This window comes from Cryptomeria japonica, chromosome 5, assembly GCF_030272615.1.
Source record: "Cryptomeria japonica chromosome 5, Sugi_1.0, whole genome shotgun sequence".
In the NCBI taxonomy this organism is placed as follows: domain Eukaryota; kingdom Viridiplantae; phylum Streptophyta; class Pinopsida; order Cupressales; family Cupressaceae; genus Cryptomeria; species Cryptomeria japonica.
The window spans coordinates 344956349-344967027 of record NC_081409.1 but is presented as its reverse complement, the minus strand read 5'-3'; positions in this window follow the sequence as shown (position 1 = coordinate 344967027).

Sequence of the window (10679 nt, the reverse complement as noted above, 5' to 3'; positions counted from 1 at the left end):
CTGATAAAGTTGATTATTTAGAAAGGAGTGTGTGTGATGACTTTTTAGAATAGTTGACGCTGTCAACCAACCAGGCATCTAAGGCCAAAGAGTTAGTACCCAGGGCTCCCCGTCTGAAGATTGGAGAAGGATTATATGACAAGGGTAATTGGTTAAGAGACCCACAGGTTGGACTGTCTGGGTTGGGGTTATTTAGAATCGGATTTGGGATGAGGAATTCTCCTGCTCCTCAAAATAGCATTTGGGAATTAGATGTTGGGAATTTGGTAGTCCCAAGGGTGTTCATGGATACAGATTTGTTAACCCAAATGGCATTGAATTATGATTCAGTTACAAGATGCATCCGGGATGTAAATGGAAAAACCCTTGTGGAGATTAATGCAGAAGAGTTGAGAACAGCATTTGGGCTCAGTGAGTTCACCAGTTTCTTGGAACCTATAAACTTCACACAATTAGCTCAGGTGTATAGGGCATAGAGGAGTCATCTTAGGAATGGGCCTCTCAAAGAACTTTTTCTGAAAGTAGGAGGGTTAGCAGTTGTAGGGCCCAACACACAAGAGCCTTTTTCATTAAGTATGTTTACCTTGAGGGCAAAAGGGATGTATTGGGCACTTTGCCAAGTTCTAGGAGAGGATGCTAAATCGAATAAGCCAAACCATTACTTGCTAATGGTTGTTCAAATTTTGAATCCTTCTCTTGCTATTACATTTGATTATGCTTCTTATATTGCCGACGCTATCCATGGAGGGTTGATAGGGATAAAGAATGGAAAGGTGGAGAGGCCATTTGGGTGGTATTCACTCTTGATGCACCTCTTTCTCTTCAAAGGTGGTGATTATTTCGCCAGTGGTATGGACCTGGTAAAAGAAAAGGAGGGAGAGAAGATGGCGGTACAACTATGGAGTACTGTGTTGTCATGGGACATAGAGGATGCTAGTTTTCTGAAATTTGACAAATATTTTGCATCCAAAATAAGGACTCTCCTTTGCTCTGACAACCCAAGAGTCCCCAAGGTTCTTCTGGAGTTCTTAAGACCAAAAGAATTCGCAGAGAATATCAAGATAGTTCATAACTGGGGTGATATGTACTTATATCCAGTCTCTATAGTTTTTAGAGTCTTTGGTTTCAGAGGCACCCCATTTTTGTTACCATACCAGGTTCCCCTCAAAGTGGGAATAGCTGAGATTCTCAGACAAATTGGTAACCTGCAAGAGGCAGAGTTAACAGGCAGACGTAAAGGGACTATTTTCCCTACGGCTATAGTAGCCCACCAATTTGTAATCACCAAGGGAGGCTGGAAATGTTTTGAGGATTTCCTCAAACCCTACCATTTGTCCACTGCAGTGTCTAGATGCGCTGATCCAGAGGATTTTTACAATGGTGTGTTCCGAAAGAAAGTAGCATGTAGAGGTAGGCCTCATCAATTCCACTTTCCTAAAGACCTCATCAGGAATGAATTTGATTTAGATGAACAAGAGTTGAGGAAAGAAAAGTGGGTGGCTTACAGGAAGGCCCTGGATTTTGTGCATCAGTTTGATGCTAGCTATGACCCATTGTCTAGCTTCTTCCCATTGGAAGAGAAGATAAAATTTTTGATTATTTGCTTTGAGGATGTAATGCAAACAATAAAGGAGAAGAGGGAAGTTGTAATCAAGAACAACCCTGAGAAAGCAAGAATGATTTTGGGAAAATCAGCTCCCACTAAAGCAATCCCTCCTGGTGATTACACCCTGCATAAGAAAGCAGGTTATAGTGTGCTGGTGTCTACAACAGGAGAGCCCTCTTCATCCAAAGGAAAGAGGAAGGCACAAGAAGTCATTGACATCCAGGACAGCCCAAAGAAGCAGAGGGTGGGAAAGGAAGTGCAATCAGATACACCCCTGTATTCCCCATCCCAATCCCCTCTCCACATAGGAGATGAGCAAGCAGCAACTGAATATCTCTCTCAGTTGGGCAGCTTGGGGGAGATTGCATATACATATGATGAAGTGGAAGAAGGGATGCCAGAAGAACCCACTGAAGCACAGATGGATATCACTTCAACTAAACTCAAAGGCCAGGAGTGGGATCCTGAGATAAAGAAGGCCACTAGTGCCTTTCTAGCTGATGATAGTTTTGTCACATCTGAAGCATTCATGCAATTTATCTAGAAGCAGCATATAGATAAATATAATGCTAGATGTGAAGCAAGAAAGGCAGAACAACCTGATAAAAATCCAACCTCAGTGGAGGAAGAAATAAAATAGGAGATGATGGAAGAATTCAAAACCATCACTCCTGAACAGGGAAGGGATTTAGTAGCACAAGCTGGAGTGCTCATTTTACCAGAATGGAATATTGTTGATGCTCTAGTGCTAGATGCAGTAAGAAAGGAGACCAAACCCATGGAAGGGGTTACATTCAGTAAGGACAATGTTGCACTAGTCATGTGGTCCCTTAAAAGAAATGAGGACAAGAAAGGTAAGGACACCTCAGGGACAAGTCACATTGGTGGATTGATGATCAAGAGAGTAGAGAGTACAGGGGTAGTAGAGGCTGCTAGCACTGTGCTAGAGACTGCTAAATTTAGTGTTGCGGTGGCTGAAAAGGAAGCCAAAGAAAAGGAGGCCCTCCAGCTTAAATTGGAAACAGTTTTGAAGGCCTATGATATTGCTAAGGAGGAGATAAGAGGCAAAGATAGCATTATTGCTAAATTGCAGAGCCAGCTAGCAGGACAACAGCAACAAGGTGAGTCTTCAACATTAATGATCACCTCTTCTCCTGTAAGACCTCCACCTACTAGCCCCATCATTGAGCTCCCACCGTCTCCTGCGCCTTCCATCTCTCAAATGATTGAGATAACTCCCCAAGAATTGGAGAATCTAAAGTAGACTCAGGCCTATTATGCGGGGAGGTATGAGGAGAAGATAAAAGCCACAATCTCCAGTTTTTCAGACACTATAAATGTCTCACTCCTTCACAATAGTGTAGGAAAGGTCATGGAGATATGGACTGAATTAAGAAGAGATAAGGCCATTTTGACACCCATTTTTGACAGATGGAGGCCTAGGGAGCAAGACTTAGAGTTCATGTGTGTTTCCTGTGATGAAGCAAGAGCTAATCCGATTATCAAATCCACTTCTGATATCACTAAGAGTTTATTGCAATTGGCAACAGAGGTGGATAATGTGGAAAGAAAGGTTAAATTGCTTAAGAAGGAATACACTGATCAAGTTTGTGAGTTGCTCCCAGGGATTTTTGCCAATCCAGATCAGCTGAAAGATAAGCAGATATGGCTCAATGAGATAAATGCCAAATTGTCAGCAAGAGTCAAGGGAATCATTGATCTGGATGATACCTCTTTCTTTGTTATAACCATACAGGAAATAGAAAGAATTAAATCACACTATAGTTTTCTTAACTTAGAAGTCAACAAACTGAGGAATTCTTGGAAAAAGTTGACTAAAGTTAAAAATGATGTGATTAGTTTTGTATGGCCGACAGAGGAGATATATAGTGAGTGGGGAGTTAAAGATTCCACTCGAGATTCAGAGCAGTTGGAGGGCGCCCCTGAAGAGCCAGAAGAGGTTATAACTGAACAACCCGTTGAACAGACTGCTGGCGAATCTGAGAAGAGCGCATAACTGATTCGCGCAAAAAATTGTAGCCTCTTCAATTTTTGAAGTAAATATAACAAACTTTCCTTGAGAAGTCCGAAGCTTTGTGCATCCATATTGTTATAAATGGATACTAGGACTAGAGTGAAAGGGATCACAAAATTTTGTAAGAAAACGCTGCAGAAATATTATCTGAGCTTTTCCAAAGTTTAATGGAGAATCAGACTTTTGTAAAATCTTTTCAAATGAATATCAATATACAGACTGTCAGTTTTGAGTGAAACTTTGTGTCGTCTTCAAACTTGTCCTTAAGTTTATTTACTGTTTCATTCTAAATAATCCAGGATTTTTTGTTTGATTGAAATTGTAAGGCAATCTCAGTATGGGTGTTTTTAGCTTTTCTCTCTAGGAGGGAAATTAAATATGCATGATCAATCTTACCAGTAAATACTTTGGGAGGATCTTTGAATTTTGAGGACCATAGTTTTGTTTGAAGTGATTGAATTCTTGTTGGTGTTAGGCATTCGTAAGGATTAATGGAAACCCAGTTGATGGGAAGTATAGAGATATTTTGTTTCAGGAGTTTTATTTGAGTTTGAGTGACTCTGTAGCCTTGGATAAAGCACTGGTACTAATCGAAGTTGTTTATTGCATGCTTTGTTGATCAAATATGCTGAAGTTGAGTATTGTTTCATTCTTTGTTTTCAGTTGTTTTGAAGGTGAATAAACTCACTGGTTTTCTGGACTGGTTTGCTGTGGGTTTGTTGGTTAAGAGTGTGAAGTTAATTCACAAAGGGTATACCCACCTAGGCTCCAAGAAGAGCCTGAAGTGTAGAAGGTCTAACCAAACCTTGTCATATGTTGTCTCTAAAATCCCTTTATCCTTGATGTCTTCTCGGCACCCACTTTAGATTGTATTATTAAGGGCATTGAAGGGGAATCAGATTTTGAGAACAACAATACCTATAGAGTGTAAGTGCATAAGGTGAAGAGGAGCTCGAGCGGATTTGCATTGGCATTGAGTGTTGTTACCAGATCATTGTAATACCTATTGATCTCTAACCACGTCAACAATTGGAAAATCCCTTAACAGGGTAGCCTTAATTGGCTTGCTGTAAATCCTTTAACAGGGTAATTCAAAGCTATTGAGTTCGAAATCCTTTAGCTATTGAGTTCTTGAAATCCTCTAACAAGGTAACCTTTAACAGGGTTTAACCCTTAACCGGGTATTCTAGGCATCCCTTAACCGGGTGATCCCTAATAGGATCGGTTCCTAGCAAAACCTATTGTAATGTCTCTAACCGGACAAGGCTCCTAACAGAGTGGACTTCTAAAGAGTTCAAAAATAGCTTGTGGGTATTCATCCCCACCGTGGTTTTTCCCAGTTGGGTTTCCACATGAAAAATATGTGTGTCATGTGTGATGCTTTCCTATTGTCTGTCAAGCATATGATGGTTAAATGTGTTTTATGCCTGTCAATAAAACATGTTGAACTAGCTATTATTATGATCTAATGATAGATTACCTATTTATGCATAAGGATGAAATGGTAGTGTAGTCTTGAGTTGAGTGAATAGCTAAGTAAGTAACCGGTTAATGCTTGTCTCAGTCATTCTTAGCTTTACCGGTTGCACTCTGTTTCAAACCAGTGTCACTGTTTGCCAATCATTTGAAGTGTCTGCTATCAAACCGGTTTAGGACTGTATTTTTGTCTATACTGATTCAGCCCCCCCTCTCAGTACTAGGTTAGTACTATCCATACATCATTGAGTTATCATATACTCATATTTCATCAGTTGATTTTGGTCTAGTGATTGGATTCTATCCTTCTTGCTATGAATATTGGTTTCTGGTTCCGGCGAGCTTTTCACCAGTAGAGCTTTTCATGGAGATCTTTAGTGCATTGCATAATTGGTGTTGGTGTAGTTCTGATGGAGTTTCAAGATGTTGTTTGTGATCATGTTTGAGACTTGGTGTTTGGAGATGATTGCTAAAGTGTGTGGACCTATACTTGGTCTCAGTTGATCTAGGTTATGGAGCAACATTAATGTAGCAATGTGGATAGGACCTATTGTTGTATTTTTGGGATGTCTTATGTGTTGGATATTATTTGTTTTCAATCTAAGGCTAACATGGTTTGTAATAATGTAATTGGTTTGTGTTCTGGTGGCCAACCTAATTGTTTATGGTCGAGGGTTTGTATAAATAAGATGTAAGATCTCATTGTAGATCATCATGGTTATTGTAAGAGGTCATGGTCAAGGAATGTAATGTGCGAATAACATAATATAATTCAGGCAAAGGACTTGGATGATCATTGGAGATCAAATTGGGTTTTTGTAAGAAGATTTAGTCCTCTACTATTGAGCTTAAACGAAACTATACTTAGACATAGGAGATGTTATCTTTTGTAGTTCAACAGTTCTCTGGATTGTAGTCTGGATTTGTATGTAGTCAGTGAGACTCATTTTGTGATGAGTAGTGTGCTTTAGGTTATTGGCCTTCCTGCATGTGTAGGCCCCTTCATTGTAAATTCACATACTTACTGCAGAAGTATTATTTGACTGTGGGTAGGCTTCCCACCATGGTTTTTCCCTTTACTGGGTTTTCCACGTACAAATCTTGGTGTTGTGTGGATGGCTTTTATTCTGTGATTATTGTTTATGCTTAATTGGATTAACTACTATTCTGGTATTATTGTTTTAAATTGGTAATGCTTCCAGTAATATATGAAAACTGATTCATCCCCCCCCTTGTCAGTTGTCTTCTGGTTATTTGAACTGTCTAACATGATTATCTATGGATGGATGAACATGGATATGCTAGAAGGAACAAGGCAAGGTTCGAATATAAATATTATTAACAAGGTGAAGGCATATGTTTTAAGGACACTCTTGCTCTGATAACTAGGATGGAAGGTATAAAGATGGTTCTTTCTTTTTCTTCTTATAAGAACTTTAAGGTGTATCAAATAGATGCTAGGTTAGCTTTTCTAAATGGAGAGATTGAATAAAAATTATATGTTGAACAATCGATTGGGTTCAAACTATTAGAAGATCTAGATATGATTTGCAGGTTGGAGAAAGCATTACATGGAATCAAACAATAACCTAGGGCTAAGTATGCAAGATTGGATAGATATTTGTTACAACAAAATTTGAGAAAAGGTATTGCCATTAGCAATCTTTATTTCAATGATGAAGGTAACAAACTATTTATTATTGTTGTTTATGTTGGTGATATTATATTTAGAGGAAATGATGGTCTAATTAAAGAGTTTGTATAAGAGATGCAGAAGGAATTTAAAATGTTAATGATCGGTGAGTTAACTTTCTACCTTGGTTTACAAACTACACGGTCAGAAGACAAAATTTTTATTTATCGAGCCAATAATGTCAAGGAAAGGTTGAAGAAGTTTGAAATGGATAACTATAAACTGATTGGAACCCCTTTGGCTGCAGGTTGTTAGTTGAGAAAAGAAGAAGAACCTTCAAAAGTTTATTAGAAGTAAAAATCTATGATTGGTAGACTATTATATTGGACTGCCTCTAAAACATATATTATACAAGTTGTCTATCTAGCTGCAATATTTCACGCTATTCGAAAGCAATCACATGAGAAAGAAGTGAAGAGGATTTTGATGTATTTTAAAGGTAACTAATTTTTTCTCTTTGGTATTAAAAGATTGGAAATTTCATGATAAAGGCATAAATAGATGTAAATTGGGTCAGAAGTGTTTAGGAAAAGTATCTCTTTCTACATTAGAAGAAGAATACATTGTAGCAACATATTTCTATACTCAAGTTATATAGATGAAATAGACTCTTAAAGATATCAGAGTAATGTATGTTGAAGCTATTCCTATCATGTGTGATAATATTAGTCCTATAAACATTACAAAGAATCTAATAATGCATTCAAGAAATAAACATATTTCAATTAGGTATCAATTCTTAAGAAAGAAATTTGCTAAGAAGCAAGGCAGATTAAAGTACATTTCTACAAAAGAGAAAGATGAATATATTTTTTACTAAAGCATTGGTGAATGATAGTTTTTAGTATCTTAGGATGAAACTAGGGGCAATTGCCCCTCCTTTTTCTAGCTAGATGTGTACATGTGGAGCATATTTCCTAGGGAACATTCAAAGCTTATCATTTGTCTCCTTGATTAATGTTGGTCTTGCTCTCTTTGGGACTAATGGTGAATGTGGTGTCTATTGATGCCCTAGGTCTTTTATGTGAGAGGAGGAGAGATCTTGATGTTTTTTAGGTGAAAGATCCTATTAATAAGGGAAGAGATGATCTTAATGTTTTCAGAGATGTGTTTAAGTACTGCCATCAATGAAAAAGGAAGAGATAATTAGAAATATGAGTTATGTATTTGAGTTTGGGTTTTTCATTGATTTCAAACTTGGTTATTCGAATGGATCTTGGTTTGGTTATGATCTTGTACTATTGTAGGTTTGTTAATGCAATATTTTGGTGTTGGTTATGGTAAGTTCAATATTTAGGAAAGAGCTTTTAATATATAAAGGAAAAAATATTTAATCTTCCATTGGTAAAATGATTTGCATTCCTCCAAATGGTAAGGATTATGTCTTATGAATGTTGCATCAATTGGTTTTCTAGTTCCCAGATTGCAAAAGTTGGGTGTTAATATTATTTGATAGTGATGGTGCTTATCAGACTGGTTAAAAAAGTCATTGGAGGCCTCCATATATGTTTAATCTTATGTTGTTTCATGGTCATGTTTATTTGGTTCATGCAGTGTTTTAATTTTGTTCTCTTTTGGTGTTTTTTCTCTACATGTGAGCTTTGTTGGTTTGCACTTGACATGTTCAGTAATATTGTGGTTTAGTGTATCCTATTGGAATATCTAATTTGGAGCATACCTTTTTGGTTTGGATATGCATTGAAAGTTGAGTTAGGACATTTCTATGGGTCTCACAATGGAAAGTGGAGATATGCGTTAAGTAATTTGCATTGGAAGATGTCTTTTGGCTAACAGAGTACTAATCTTTATTGTTTATCTACCTATTTCATTTGGCATTGGCTTTGGAGGATGTGTTAATTTTTTTGGTTTGTTGGATGTATTATGATGTCTTTGGGTCCCCTCTTTCTCTTGGACTAGACTTCTTCGAGTATTTTTAGTTTGTGTGGCTTTTTTTTCTGTAATATTTTTTATTCTATTTTTGGTTAACCTTCAATTAGGTTTTTTATTGTCTATCCTATATTTAAGAAGTATGGATGTATGAGTTATGTGTGTGATGATATGGGATAGAGTGTGAATTGATGAGAAGTGAATGTGAATGATGCACAAGTAGATTTGAGATTGTGGATGTGTGAAAGTTAGTTTGTACAAATATTTAAAAGTGATACATTTAGTGAGACAATGTGTTGTGACAATGGTGATTATTAGAGATTTTTTTGTGACAATGTGTTTCTTGACACAAATTTTTAAGGATAATTTAATGATTAAGAGAATCCTCTCATATCAATTCTACTATTCTTTCTATTACTAGATGACTGTGTGTCTCTTGGTAGCCTCTTTTGTATCTTGCCCTAAAGGAGTGTGCCTCAAATAAGAAAGTCCTTATATCTTTCCCTAATGTAGTGTGCTTTAGTCTTGCAAGTCCATCAAGTTCATATTTCTCCTTGGAAGTAATCCTAAAACTTTATAAGAAATTATATTTATATTGCAAGTATGATTTTGACTATGGTCTTTTTCTAATTGGGTTTTCCATGTAAAATTTGGTGTTCATGTGTTGATGGTTGATGTTATTATTGTTGGTGTTAAATATTGTTTAGTAATATTTAGATTAGATTTGAAGTATTTCAAACTGATTTACCAACCCTTTCAGTCTTGTTGTGGGCTTAACAGTGACCTCCGCAAATTTTATTGAGAAGTCAATCTACATATACTTGTTTCTTTTCTTATAATTATTTGTCTAACATTTGCATTTCTAGATTTCATTGGTGTTCTATTTTTGTAGTATGGATTATATATTGACCATGGGAGGTGACCAACTGAAGATGAAGCCCAACAATAGTGAGTCTTTTACCAATGAACTATAAGTCTAGCCCAATCTACAAAAGGAATTTTGGTTCCTACATTGAAGATATGACTAGCCATGAAACTCTTCTCCTCACTAAATTTTATTGTTCTTGGGAAGAGGGATTGGTGGTTATTAGGGATCTCTCACTTAATATCAATATCTACGTCATTTTGGTTGTTGTTATAATTCTTGTTAAGGGAGCCTAATACCTTAGGAAATCTAAAGTAAAGTATAACAAAGATATGGGGAAAAAAAATTGAACAAAGGGGAGGAAATTTTTTGTCTATAGAATGGGTTTAATTGTGAGGACTTATTGAGGGTGTGGAAGAATATTTTGCAGGCTCTTTATTTTTTTCATAGTTGCTTCCAATGATAAATTACTTTATGCATAACACAAAAATGCATTTTTCTTTCTAGATTCATTATTAGTACAGTCAATGAATGTGATTCTAACCAAAGACAAATATTTTCCACTTCAAGGCCTCATGTAATGTATTTATTGGTTTAATCTTCCTCTCACATTATTCGTATTTGATTTCCCTCATCTTACTAATAACTTTATCAAATTTGAAATAAAACCTAACACCTGTCTAACTAAAAACCTTGAAATCCCCTCTCAGCTATTTTAAAAAAACTAACGATAAAGAAGGTTTTCTATTTAAACCCTCCAATCACAAACTCTATGAAGAGAATAAAGTGTTGCTTTACCTATACACTTGTTAAATGATGTGATTCTAGAAAGGAGTGGTGTTATTGTGGGAATCAACTATCATATCATGGATAGGCCATATGGGCAAGTGACCTTATCATTCAATCGACTAATCGCATTCAACAAGTCACCTTATATTATAATTTTTTTAAACCTTTCATTTTGGTAATTAAGATTCAATAATAAGCCACAAACACCTTAGAAAATTGTGATGTGTGTACTCCTAGGTTTGTGACATCTAGGAAAAAATCAATTTCACTTTGTGTTGGCTTTGCACACTACCTACTTATCCTAGATTTCCATGAGACCACCAAATTT